Source organism: Diorhabda carinulata, chromosome 9, assembly GCF_026250575.1.
Source record: "Diorhabda carinulata isolate Delta chromosome 9, icDioCari1.1, whole genome shotgun sequence".
NCBI lineage: Eukaryota > Metazoa > Arthropoda > Insecta > Coleoptera > Chrysomelidae > Diorhabda > Diorhabda carinulata.
The window spans coordinates 17,975,008-17,990,131 of record NC_079468.1 but is presented as its reverse complement, the minus strand read 5'-3'; the positions used below and the strand labels follow the sequence as shown (position 1 = coordinate 17,990,131).

General features: G+C 32.1%; 1 non-coding gene across 1 annotated transcript; it reads right to left on the bottom strand.

Annotated features, from left to right (window-relative positions):
• Nucleotides 1–14,085: 14,085 nt before the first annotated feature.
• On the bottom strand, nucleotides 14,086–14,157 carry Trnah-gug (transfer RNA histidin (anticodon GUG)). Its single transcript has one exon. It is a non-coding gene; the product is annotated as a tRNA-His (tRNA).
• Nucleotides 14,158–15,124: the final 967 nt, after the last annotated feature.

Below are 15,124 nucleotides of genomic sequence, written 5' to 3'. Positions count from 1 at the left end.
GACGCTAAACAAACAGATGTTGACCAATAAACGAAATTACATCTTAGAAACAATTTCAATAGTAAAACCATTATATTTTTATGAATAAATTTTAACAAAACTTGTAGAGTTCACGGATATACAGTTGAAATTTTTTGTTAATCTTTATTTGACTATATTTGAAATTTTTAATCAAAGCTATATACGAGGTCTGGCTATTAAATAACGAGACTGCGCGCCTAAAGGACGCCATAAACGAGTAGTGCGTTGGGTATCTAGATATCTTGTCTATGCACGTCCCAAAACACGTTTCCGTCACTATTATAGTATTTATGCAGTAGCGGTTTGAAACGAACGTGTTTTTATCTGCTGCCGAACATCATGTGTGACGAACAACAGGAGCAAAGTATCAATCTCAAATTTCGCGTTAAATTAAAAAAAAACTTCGATTAAGTGCTATAAATTGTTGCAAGAGGCCTATGGGGACAATTCTCTAGCTTGTGCGCGTAATATTGAGTGGTTTAAGCGCTTTAGTAAGGACCGAGAGAGCACTGAAGATGAACAGCGTCCAGGTCACCCTGGGATTATTTTAACTCCGGAAATAGTGACCAAATCAACCAAATTGTGCGTGCAGATCGTCGAATGAGCATCCGGTGCTGAGGCTGTAAACTCCGGTAAAGAAACAGAAAAATTTTACACGAGGAATTGCACATGACAAGTTGGTGCCAAAAAATCTGATTCCTGACCAAAAGCTCTTGCGTCAACGGTTCTGCTCAGATTTCCTTAAAAGGTTAAAAAAAATCTGCTTTGAAAGGGACCCGATTTGAATCGATGGAACCGCTAAAGCAAAAAACGGCAGAGCTCCTAAAGGCACTCACTAAAGAAGACTTCCAGCACTGCTTCGATCAATGGAAAAAACGTATGGAAAGGTGTGTGGCGAGGGGAGGGGAGTATATTGAAGGGGAACATTCGAATGTAGATTAATTTTTATAATAAAACCCTTTTTCATAACCAGTCTCGTTATTTAATAGCCAGACCCCCAGTTACGTTACTTTTCAAACACACTGTATAAACAACAGCAGTCTCAATAATGGTAGTTATAGATATATAGCACACATACATACAGGGTGTTTTTAAATTTTACATTAACTAAGGACAAAACAGAAAAAATAAAGCGAAGGCTTCAAGAGGCTATGTTATAATTTATAAGTTATTGAATGTTTTATTGGAGTGATTAACTGATTTATATTAAAGTAAAATTTGCGAAAAAGTAAAATATTTGTTGGTGCGTCACAAAAATGCTTAAAAAGTAGTCATACCGCATCAAATATTCTAATGGTTGCCATCTGCGTTGCTTTGAGTTTCGAAAATTCCACAAATTTCTTCAACGCTCACTTTCACCCACCTCTTGACAAGGGTCATCGTGAACGTTAGTCATGACATCAAGAGTGACGCTCTCGCCGACAAAAAAAACGATCGTATACGGAACGCGTAAAAAAATTTTCAGGGGCTTAGTAGAATGCACCGTATGTGAAATATGAATGAAACATTTTGTCTATGTTGTAATGTCGTTGATTGGTTTATATCTCACGTGACTATTCTTATTACAGTTTCGACCAACCATTAAATTGATTCCATAGATAAGAATTCTATTGATTCATGTTACATACTCCGTTTCCAAATATGGTGCTTTAAAAAATTGATTGTTTTAGAAAGTATATTTAAACAATTATTATTATAGTAGCATGAAAAATATAATGGTTTTGCAAAATTGAATTTCTTAGTTCCACTTACATAACATATGTTTCAACTTTGATAATCACAAATCCCTTTAAATACTGGGAAAAGTTCCGTGTTTATATTCAACATTGACTAAAGAAATTACTCGTACAAAAACGTTTTAATCCAATATTGAGGTCTATTGTTAATATTTTTCTTATTCTTGGTAGCAGACTTTTCCAGCATAAAAGTCATTTTTTTAACATTTTCTCTCAGATCAGCTATTTCTTTTGATAACACTTGGTGAAACGTGAACCTTGGTTTGAGCAGACCCATCATATTTGTCCATATAAAACAAATATGTTGTTTATTTTCCCTAATCAATTGGAATAAAGATTGCTTAGACTTTTTGGTATGAAGGTTATGAACATCGTCAAGACTCCATCTGGAGTCAAGGCCACTTGAAACATTAAACATATTTCGGAGATGGTTAAAAATATGTCATTGTTTTTTAAGCACAAACCTACAGCTTCGACATCTTCGAGAGAGATCTAAAATTTCTGTAGCCGTGATAGTTTATCGTGAAGGTATTTTAGAGTACGGGAATCACAAACAGTCAAAATCTAATATTGTGGTACTGTTGATGGTAGAGCACCCTTATTATGGTCCTGTCTAGTCCTGTACAGCTCAAGCAAATATTTCAGCAATACTCCCAACTACAGCGGAGTATATAGTTTCCCTTTTCCGATTCGGTCTTTTGACAAGAGTCACTTAAATTCAGCCTTATCAAGGTGAGCTCAATAACGCCAATTTAGTGTCAATAATAGCAGAATAACATTGTTTAATAAGTCGGAAAAATCAATAAATATCACTGGTAACTACACTAAATAAAGTTTTGTAAAATCGCCACTTTTGTTGTTTTTAATTTATTTGTTTTTTTTTCTATTTCATACAGGTACATTTTCATTAACCACATTCCTCATCGTTTGAAAGTTTCCCCGAACAACTACCATAATAGAAGAATGTTTCTTCGCCAACCGACTGGCCGACGGTTGACCCGGAAAATTCCATATTGCCTTCTTTTGGCAGCGCCAAATTACCTTCTGTAACCTTCTTTATTTCCTAATAGCATTCAAATAACCTAATCCTCTCCAATATACCTGGCAGCACGTTTCAGAAAAAACCAACATTCCTATTTCTTACTTATACGAATTCAAGAAAGGCCTTTTCCTAAACCGAATCAATCGTCCAACCCGGCATTACAGCGAACGCAAGTCGAACGACTCCAGCCGAACTACGCTGCTCCTAGAGGTTAGGCACGCGCGGATATAACAGCAAAGTTTAATTTTATACTTTGTATTCACTTAAGTTTTAAGTCGGCCATTATTTGCGATTATTAACTTACGTTGGTCATAAAAAATGAGGAATCTAGTGTTTATTTAAAACATTTATTCAGTTCATCCGGTGTCAAAGTCTAGGATATTTTAGGGGATGACATTCGGACTTTTTTGACGTTTGTAGCTCTATATAATTTTTCAAATTTTGACTCGATAATTTACTAATAATTTAAATGAATCTATTTAACAAACACCTAGTGGTATGTCAACAAAATCATAGTAATGCTTACTAACTACATTTATTCACAATAAATTACTATCAAGGTTCTATTACTGATTTATTACTTTTTATAATTTCAATACGGATGTTTGTAGATTGTATCAATAGATTATGTCATGATCACTGTCGTTTAATATACAAAATAAAAACAAAACGTGCTCTATATACCCAGCGATTTGATTAATCTAATTAATTGGGAAAAAACGTTTGTTGCTGTTTAGACGAAATCGGAATGCGAAGACACCAATAAAAATAATAGATGAAGAAGACGTAGGATCAGGATATACACAAATAACTCGTTTTGGTCATAATAAGATGCAATAAAGCAACTTTAGATTATCACTTCATTGCCTTAAATCCACCTCGCGGGCATTCATTTAACATTATTACGTACTAATTTCATATGTATAATTTCTTTTCTACAATATATCATGTAAATCTCTAGTAAATAATAAGAAGGCCTACCAACGTATTCATCGGAAAAACAAGGCCCTTCAGAACTCGCGTATCAATAATAATTATTATTCTCATATCAACAATCAGAATATTTAATCGCATCTCTAATATATTACTGAGATGTAGCCTCTAATATCTCATACTAGGTCTATTAGATAATTTTTTTCAGTCTTTGTTTCTTGGTCTTAAAAATTCCTCTAGTAGTGGATTTGGGTGAGTGTATATGGTTTTATTATGTTTGATAATCCTCTCTTGAATACCTTCTTGTATTGTGGGCACTCCTAGGTCCACGTGAATGGTGTGATTTGATACATATCAAGGATCATCTACTAGGTGACGGAGTATTTTTGATTGGGATTTTTGGATACATTTGGATACCCGTAGATGCGGGCTTTGTTTCCTAGTGGGACTTGACCTGGTGTAGCTCTCTTGCTTTTATGTCAATCCATTTTTTCCTGATGGCATGTTTTCAATTAAGTTTTTTGATTAGCTGGATTTAGCACTATGTGTTTGTGATATTTCTGTATTATTTTGCCTTACATAGCATGAATGTTTTGTGTTGATCTACTTCCATCTACTTTAATCATCCATTTTCTCTGGCATATCTGATGTGTACAGTATGTAAAGTAGTGAGCCAAGTACGCCTACGGTACCCCTGCTGCATAGAACGGAATTTTCTTCGTTAACTTTCGATTAAAAGGTTCTGTTAGTTAGATAAGATTAGATAGTAGTTTGGCAGAAGAGATTTTTTAACTTTGTATAGCAGTTTTTGGTGCTACACTCTGTCAAAAGCCTGTCCAATATCGAGAAAAACAGCAGCTTTGTCCTCATGAGCTTTGTTCATTTTCTGCATGAATTGGTGAGCTGTTTCGGTCAGAAACACGTTGGTTGAGTCTTTTTCTCGTTTACCAATAAATATAAGTTGTGCAGCTTTAGATAATTTTGGCCAGTTACACTTTTTTTGCAATTCTTCTTCCTCAAATGGTTGCCAAAATCCCATAGCTCTGGATGAATTTAAATAGTTAATAAAAAATTAAATATATAAATCGCAAACTGAACTTACCCGAATGATTACATTTGAAATCAAACGAAATATTTTATCTAATAAAAATAATAGGGCGGCTTCTTTGAAATATTCAGGCTGTTTTTGCTCTGAACTCGTCCTGATATTTGATATTAGCTTTGCGGGTGAAACTCTTTGATACTTTTTTTAGTCCTTCAGGTAAGAATACTATACATTTCAGGGTACGCTTAATTTGTACTTTAAAGCTTCTATGAGTTCTGTATTCTTTGACATAACGCATTTAGTAATTTACTCAACCGGTTATTTCTCATCATTTTAGCTTTATAATTATGACTGTGCTCAACAGATGTTCTTACACCTTTTATAAAACAGAAAATTATTAGTTGGGCAATATTACAAAATATGAGTATAATAAAAGCGTCGGATTTGAAATCTGATTGATGACATTTCAAATTCTTCTCATATTTCATGGGACAATTTGCATAAATTTTATGAAACAATGAGAAGCTGTTGCCAAAAAGGAGGACGTGGTAAAACAGATTCGTAATCTGTCGCTAATAAATATTACAAAAGTAACAAAAGAGGTACATGCGAATTTATGATAATTATTTCGGAGTTTCAAGGTCACAATTTTTTGGTTAATACAAATAAACCACAATTGTACCAAGTGGGCAACAAAACGATTTACAATTCACGATTCCAAACTGTACAACATCCTAATCTAACAAAATAAATATTATTTCCTCAAAAATTTCATGCAAATTTGTTTTATTTATATTAATATTATACACCTATACGTAGTGCTGTCCTTGAATTCTTATCCACACATAGAAAGAAAGGTTATAAATGAAGAAAACTGTAAGAATTTCTCACTATATTGTCCCTTTATTTACCCACACTTTTCAAAACGTCATAATAAAGCTTCAGAGTCAAAATGTTCATAAACCATCAGTTTAATTGTATCATCGTTATTACATTTTTTACTTAACTCGGTTTTCAATTTTGCGAACAAAAAATAGTCATTCGTGTACAGTAACCTTGGAAAGCGGAGTAGTGTGGACTGCCTTTTTTCGATAATTTTTAGACGCAACTGTCTTATTAAGTCAAAGTAATATCACGGTTGTATTTTATATTTTAAATTCAACAGAAGGATACAAAAAATATTGTAGTCATCACTTTTCTGATGGTTTTGCTCTGCGTTGAGAATTCGCACTAATTTTTGTCATGAAGGACACTTGTTTTAAAAATGCCGGTTTGTATTACAATTTCTGCGAATCTCAATTTCTAAAACAACTGGACTGAGTAGTCATTCGAGCTCTACTGTAATAATAATGATCCAAGCAGTAGGAAACTTTGTGTAAAGATTGTTGACACATGTCACTGACGCGTGCATGAAGATTTTTGCCAACGCACTCTATTTACTATATGAGGTGAAAAACTCATTTTGACCTCATATTGACATTGACAGTAATGACATTTTTATTACACTAGTGCCACGATTCGTAAGTGGAAGAACTAAATTTGTATCGCTGAACTTTAGATGCAGATGATCTTGGTTATGTTTTGTGGAGAGTACTGGCCAGAGCTTTTCGATTGATAATTTTTTTTACTTATAAGAAATGAGGACTGATCGAGATTCCATCGACTATTGATTATATACGGGTCGATTGCACTCAGTCGATTGCTTTAAAATGTCCATACAATTTGTAAATTAACCGATGGCCTGCCTCTACGTAAGCGATATCAATATTTGCTCTAAATATTTTTGATCTGATATGTAAATGTCGCCAAAGAATAAAGCAACATTTGAATTAATTTTTATTTCCAATTAATTAAGTTTCGTTACTTAACATACGAATAGTGATGATGTCTAATATGTCATTAATTTGTGTCGACTTGAGATACTAGGTTTTAGTTCAAATTACGCATAAATATTTATAATTAAAGCTTAAAAATGTTCTTCAATGATATTGAACTAGATTTGTAATATTTGCTAAATGCTAATGATAAGTTAATATCGAAATCTATTAACATAAAATCCTGATATTGCATTTATTTTGCCATTTTATGAACATATAACTAGTTTACCAACTTAAATTGAAGATTTTTGTCGAAATCCACCATAAAATTAATTAAAAGAAAAGAAATTCATTACTTTGACTGAAGTATTAAATGAAAATGGTCAAAATTGAAACATGTACAGAAACTTATTGGTTTTTAACGTAATAAAACGATAAAAAATTAATAAGACTATTTCAAAAGCATTATTATTATTATAATATAACTATAATACCTAGTATCCCGATGAAATTGTCAAGGATAATAGTACGAATGCATTAAATTATCATATCATCATCTGCCTTTGACAAAATGTCAATTCATCCCACGTTTTGAAAAGGAAAAATCAAGTTTCCGTTACATAGATAGATACACACGGAACTAATAAAAATCATATTAAAAGTGTAGACATTTTTGTATAAAATGCATTTTAGTGATTATATTCTTAATTCCTTAAGCAAACATTATTTTTTTTCATTATCTATTGAAAGCATAATAATTTCAATAGAAGAAATCCATTTAATTTAAACATTTTGTCACGTGATCAGGAACATCATCAGTCTACCAATCAGCTATAAGTGACGTCACTAAATAGTAAACACGCCATCAAATGAGCTGTTTACGTCGATAAGCGATTGTCACAGCCTAAGAAGGTTGAATTAAACGTTAAATTCTAATAATTCCAATTTTTTTGTTTCATTGATCAACCCCAAATGACCTAAAAAAACTCTACATTCTCTGTATTAAAATTTTTTCTTTGATTTTTAAAATAAATTCTTCTTCACAAGAAAATCATCAAATCTTAAAATAATATCAGGCAACTTAAGTAACTTTTAATCGATATTCTAAAAAACCTATTTACTGTATGATACATCAATGACTCAACAAGGTCATTAATGGGTAAAAGTCACTACTGGACAACAGCTAGAATTAAATCATTTGTTATCGTTGAAATTATCTCCTCAAATGGAATGCGACTACAGTTTTTATAGAAGCCTTAATTACAAATCACGAGTGTAAAGTCATTATCTACAAAACGTTGAACGATTAATTGACGTAACAGTTTTATAAAAAAAAAAACAAATCAATGAAAATAAATATAAGCCACCTACAAATATTGTTACGTGGTGAAAGGTGTATAGAAATAGAGAATTTATTTGGAACTAAACACGATTTCAATTGGCACGCTAATTATTTTGATTGATACCATTAAAATAAGATAAATAGGAAAAGTTACTAGGAACGTTTTTTATGTTTTCGGAAGATCTGATCTTGTAGGTGGATATAAATTAGTTATTCATTAATCTTCATTGATATTATTTATCGATTCTAATTCTCTTAAGTCGCCCTGAATATCACAGACGTCTCCAAATGTTAAGAAAATCCGGTTAAACAAACAGAACGAAACATGGACGGTGGCGAAGCGGCCAGCTACGTTATATCCAGTTTTTTGTGTGAGGGGAGGTATTTGGAGAAAAGAAAAGTGTGTGCCTTTAGTTCTTCTTCTTCCTGCTGTGTATAGGCATCACTTCCTGTTTTTCTTCACATCATTGCCTCTGCTCAGTCACCTGGGAGGTTGTCACTCCATCTTTTCCTAGGTCTTCCAAGGCTTCTTTGTCCTGCTGGGGATTTGTCCCTTGATATTTTGTTTTTGATGTTATCTATCCCGCATGTTCGTCTTATGTTTTCACTTCTTTCTCTATCCATTAGTGTACTTCCCGCTATTCTTCGATCTATTTTCATTTCTGTAGTCTCCAATATCCGTTTCGTTTTAGAGGTCTCAGGTCGGGTCTCTGCTGCATAGGATAATAAAGGTCTGATTGCGGTCTTGTATATGCGGGCTTTTGCTTCAGTTCGAATGTATTTATTTCGCCAGATTGTGTCATTTAGGTATGCTGCTGTTCTTGAGGCTCTTGTAGCTTGGTTTCTTACTTCCGTCTCCACGTCCCCGTGTCCAGATATTTCGATTCCCAGATATTTAAATTTCATTTCCTGGTGTATTGTTATCCACCACAAGCTTACATCTGATCGGTGTCTTGGAAGTAACCATTGATTTTGTCTTTGCCGTAAATGCCTTTAGTTCGTAAATTAAAAGATCGTGCAGACATAGTTAGTTTACTAGCAGAAAATATTCGACATAAGCAATATAAGCACATTAGTGCCAACATTCCAATCTACACTTGACTGACTCGTAGTATTGGTGCTAATTTTAGCGCTTGTCAACTTTAGTACAAGTGATATGTTCAGTTGATGCAGTTGTTATTGTCGTTTTTAAAAACGTTTTCTGTTCCTTTAAATCGCAGCGCATTGAGACAAATTTCAAGAAATGCTGAGAAAGAATTGAGTGAAGATGAAGATATGGACTATGTGGGCTCGCAATTGGATTAAGATGCGAGGAAATCTTGATGTATACAATACTCTTTTTAAAAAATTGATAGATAAAGACCTTACAGAGTAGTTCAAGTTTTTGAGAATGAATTCTTAAGAATTCAAAGAACTACCACTTTAATGAAGAAAAATGATTACCGCAATATTAAACTTTGTAACGGAAGTTTTTTATACTATATACTTTCTTTCCATGAATGTGGCTCTCCAAAAGGTATCTGCATCATCCCCAAAACATTCTAACCATTGTAAGCATTGATTGTCAACTTTGTTCAATTCGGTAACAATCCTTTAGCGATTCAATTTTTGTTTTCAATGAGTTTTTTTATATTTAACAGCCTATAATCAGTATATTTGACAAACACTTCTTAGCGCTTGTATTGTTAAAAGAAATTAGCAGCTGCTAAAGGTCAACTAAACAACTATTGGTTACTAAATTAATAGGAATGAAACATATTTATTATAAAACTAATTTGATTATTTAGGATTATAAAAACATAATAAGAGTATTTGTTAATAATGTAGTTATTATAGTAATTATAAGAATAAATGAATTGAAAAATTAACTTATAATGAGCAATACATATTTATAAATATTAAGGTTCAAACGAAAGAGTTTGACTAACGCAGATGTTAATTAACAAAAGATGCTCGAAATGCATAAAGAATATTCAAGTATGGCGGGCTATATTACTATCACAATCACAGCAATACGAGGGATCACTTAAATCACTTGATGAATGATATTTTATTCTTTCGAATCTTGGTTTCTGGCTCAAACTTAAAGATTAATTTTATTAAAGAGAAAGGATTTCATGTATTGCTCTTATTACTTACACTAACTTCTCGTTAATCTTATTTTGCATGCTTACTTCCTCCTGATGACAATATATGAATCAATTAAAAAATCCACTAATTAACTAATCAATTAGTAATAATCAAATATAAAAATGTTATGGCGGATACAGAAAATCAAACTTCGGTTATAACGTTCGCGTCAATTCCCCGTAGGTTTCATCTCTTTAGTTAATAAGTAGGATAAGAGAGAGCTATCAATGAAACAAGATACTTTTTCCATCGATGCTCTTCCCTGCAAGTGAGGAAACAGGAGAAGTCGCTAGTGGATACGGTGAGTGGTAAATAAATTCGAAGTATAATTCGTAGATTTTAGCCAAGGCGATTACCGTGAGAAGGTGCGTGGCTGTCCTGTTGGAAAACCACTTCCTTCTTTATCTACGGTCGCTTTTTGCATTTTTTCCCCATTACAGTCGTACACAATATAATGACTATCCTAAAAAGCGTTCACCATCACATTTCCGGCCTATGAAACTGACTTTGTCTTTTTCGGAACAAATTCGCTCTTTGCAATCATCCACGGTCTACATTGTTTTAGAAGTGTAGTATTGGATCCAGGTTTCATCTACTGTTTGAATCAAAGCCTGAAATCTGATATACTATTTTGCTTAAGCTGTGTCAATAAGCTCAATCGAATGAGGTTGTGGATCAAAATGAGCAAACGTGGCACTCCCCTCGCCGATAACTTACACATTGATAATTATTCAATCTATGAAAAATATGTTCTTTTGATATGCCTATAGCCTCTTCTATCTCTCTAAGTCTAATCCCACGGTCGCCCAATTCAGCTGTCCAAAATTTTACGGGCATAAATGATAGTACATAGTATCTAGCTCGTTTCATTTGCGTAGACGTATTGCATTTCAAAAACAAATATTTAACGACATCTTTATACTCAATTCTTTCCACTATCACTAAAAGGCCGAGATTTTATCGATTATTTTTCAATACATGTACACAATGAAGAATGATGCGGATGCCAATCTTTGGTCACTGATAAACTGGTTTACGCAATTAAAAAGAAGCTTAAGCAAAACTAGATTTACAATTAGTTCTCGTGCTAAGGAATATCAGCAATTCTCACGATCATAAAATCATAAAAGTGTTACTCAGAAATGGAAATTTCGAAAACTTTGCTCATTTATAGGAATTTGACTGGAATGTGTTTGATGATCCTTCGTACAGCCCGGATCTCACTCTTAGCGACTTTTTCACACGTTGCCGTAATCGTGCCGAGTCGCGACCGTGCAAGTCGACACGGTTCGAAATTCCGTCACGGCTGCTTATCGCACAGTAGTGTATACTGCAACTCTTAGTATTTATTCAATTGTTCAATTACTACAAGTTAATTCTGTAGTGTGTTACGAAATGGATATCGACTTCATAATTTCATTGATAGAAGCTCGTCCATAAGACAAGATATCTCACATATATAAAGACAAAAATAAGACAAGAAAGCGTGGAAATGACTTGTATGAATAAGGCACACAAAAACTTGTGCCACTCTATAAGAAGTGCCTACTAAATTTCAAAAGCTTATATTATAATATATATTATATATACAGGGTGTTTCTATATTCGACCGAGAACCCTCTACCACAGAGAGATCTCAATAAATGAATCATTTTGATATAGGAATACCAATCCTTACGGTATATTTTAAATTAAAATCAAAAATTTGTCATAAATCACGAACGCCTTTAAATTTTTTTTCGAATCTGGTGACCAATATACTTTTTAATAAAATAATATTTTGACATAAACAAACTTTGGAAAAATTTAACCAGTAGCGCGCTGTTAGGGTTAGTTTTAACCCCCTATTTTTTACGCCACTGGAGCAAATTCTTTTTTTAATTTTGTTTTAAATTACCAGATTATTTTTAGTTGAGAAACTAATACCTAACCTTTTACGGAGCTAAAATGAACGGTGTTGTAATGTAGAAATTTGCATCTAAACAAAAGTCTGCAAGCACGTAAGTAATTTACAAATTAATTAATTATTCATTTAATTTCGAATAATGATTAAGCGTAAGTAGTACAAAACAAATAAAAATTATTCATATCTCAATTTCAACCAAAAATGTATTACAATAATAACAAAATTGGCATTGGACATAGAAATAATAATAGCACAAATTAAATTATTGAAGAATGTACTGTTTACTTGAACAGACGTCTTAAAGAAAAATGGATTGGTCGGGGTGGACCCAATTGTTGGCCTCCAAGATCACCTGTCTTAAATCCTATGGATTTTTTATATGGGGCTATATGAAGTCCTTAGTGTACGAAACAATCATGGATTCTGAACAAGATCTAATAGATAGAATTCAAGCTGCGGTAGAAATCATTCAATCCCATCCAGATTTATTCTCAAAGACACGTTTTTCAATGACAAAACGGTGTAATAAGTGTATTGAAGTAAGCGGTCAACAGTTCTTGATTTATGACAAATTTTTTATTTTGATTTGAAATTTTGTAGGTCGAATATATAAACACTCTGTATATTTGTATCTGTACCAATCTTTTTCTATCCCAGTAAACGAAACTTTGTGGATATACCTCGTAAAGTACGAGATCTCATTTTTATATAAATTATTAACTTTTCATACGAGCCCTGTGTATACGAGTAATATAATTTAGCAACCAAAAAATCTATCGTTCATTTTTTACACACACATCATTACGCATTCGATGATTGATCATGGCCAAAGACTACGTAATATACGCATTCATTTTCCCAATAAACATCAATTAATAAAATCGTAGTACCTATATGAGCGAGGACGTTACATATTTATTAACGCACAATATGGCACACCTTATTTAAACTAAAACCTTGAAAGTGTTGCAACACACGTTTGTACTTTCCCAACAATCCATCTTTACCTTTGTTGACCTACGTTTTCCCACAAGTCTTTCCTATTCAAAACGGCGATGCCTGACCAACGTTAAACTGAAATAAACCGTTAAAAACTTGGTTACAAAGTGAATAATTGATATCATTTAAAATTTGATTGTAAAATCACGAATTTGATATATGATTAACGTCCACCAAATTTCAATAAATCAATTTCATAATGAAAATATAAAATTATTACCAGTGGACTCAACCAATAAGTTTCTCTACAGAAAAACTATACATTTGGGACTGGTTATTATTTCTCTGGTTTCACTTACAACAATTTTTCTATTTTATTCTGCGGTTACAATCTCTAAAATTTGGCTACCAAGACAAGACGTTTAAAAGCCCTGTATTTTAGAACCCAGAACCACGACAAGATAATACGTTTTTTAAACATAGTCAGTGTAATAAAAAATTTTTGAAAATGTCATAAATCACCTCTTTATTTATTTTCAGACTTAAAATTGAGTTTAATCATCTTTTTAAATATGCTTAACAAAACAAAATCTTACTATACAGATTGTAACAAATTGTTTTAATAGTTAGAAATTAGATTTTTTTATCTATAAAATAAAACACAAATTATTAATATTTTGATTACTGCTTATTTCAACGCTGGTAAATTTCTTTTTTGTGTAATTAAAAAATTATCCACGTTAACCTTATAAGCCAAAATTCAAAAAAATATTGTGCAAATTTTGGCAATCCGGAATATAAATTAGCATTCGGTTTTTTAAAAAATTGTTTATTTGAATTGAACACTTATTTTGTTCAGTTAGGCTTTGGCTAAAAACCTATAAATTCATTTTGTCAACAAATTTTTCGTCGTCAATATCTCCGTTCTTGTCTTTTGAATAAAGGGCAGTATCTTCAATAAGAGTTCATTCGGTGTTATTAATTTTTTTTAAATTTAATGTTATAATGTAAGGTTAGGGTACTAGTTATAATTATCGCTTGAAAGCTGCAAGATTAAATTAGTATTTGTAAAAAGTTCTTCTTAATAACTCATTACCAATCACATAATTAGTTTTAAACATACCAAAATAAAAAAAAAGCAAAAATTAACTCACCGTGACAATGTATGACACATTGCCGTGACCAGGATTCGAACCTGGGTTACTACGGCCACAACGTAGGGTCCTAACCACTAGACGATCACGGCTACTGAGTTATATTGTTTTCACATAATTGTAAAATATATATTTAACCATTTGTTGAAAATCTTATGCAACCAGTTTTACAATTTAATTTTGAAAAATATGCGTGGTCTTCACAAAAAAATCCATATAGATTATTATAAGAAGTTTAAACGAATTTTAAATGCTTGGTGTACAGTGTTTCAATTCTATGTTGGAATTGAATCACCGTTCATTCCCATTCAGAATTCGAAATTTGAATGATATATAAAATAATTAAAAATATTTATAAAAACATAATATAACAAATACTATATAGTAATATGACCTACATTACATAAAAATATGATGGCAAAATTGAATTTATTACTGGAAGGCATGTAAACATAATATTATTCCAGTCCTTAATCAGATTTAAAATAATCGGATAAAAGTGCGTTATCCAAGAATGAATTTAAAAGGTTTGTTCCAGCTCACAAACAGCTAAAAATCGTCTAATTCTAGCGTTTCAAATTTATTGCATTTACCATTTTAAACTTTCTTGGATGGTCAGAGTGTTTATAGATTTTTTTCCAAATAGTATTTCGCGCTTAAGTAGAACCACAGAAGTTTTAAAAACACTTATGCTGTACAACGGAATCTTATACAGGTGTTATTTTAATTTTTACGTATTTTATTTATGTTTGTTGTTGTAGCTTTGACTTACTGATTTTTAATATTAACTTTTATCTATCATAACAGTTAAAATTTCAGATATTCATAAAATAACTTTTTATTATTATTCTCAATAAATACAGCATCTTTGTTTCTTATCCTACCTTCATTCAGAATGAAATAATATAATATAGTATAATCGCTGGTTCCATTCTATCCATTCCGAAATAAATCTGGATCCCATTGTGGAATGTAGCCTTAGCCATAGTCAATTGCATCAGCATTTAATATTTTTCTATGAAATTAGTTTTTCTATGATGTATTTAATACATATGATGT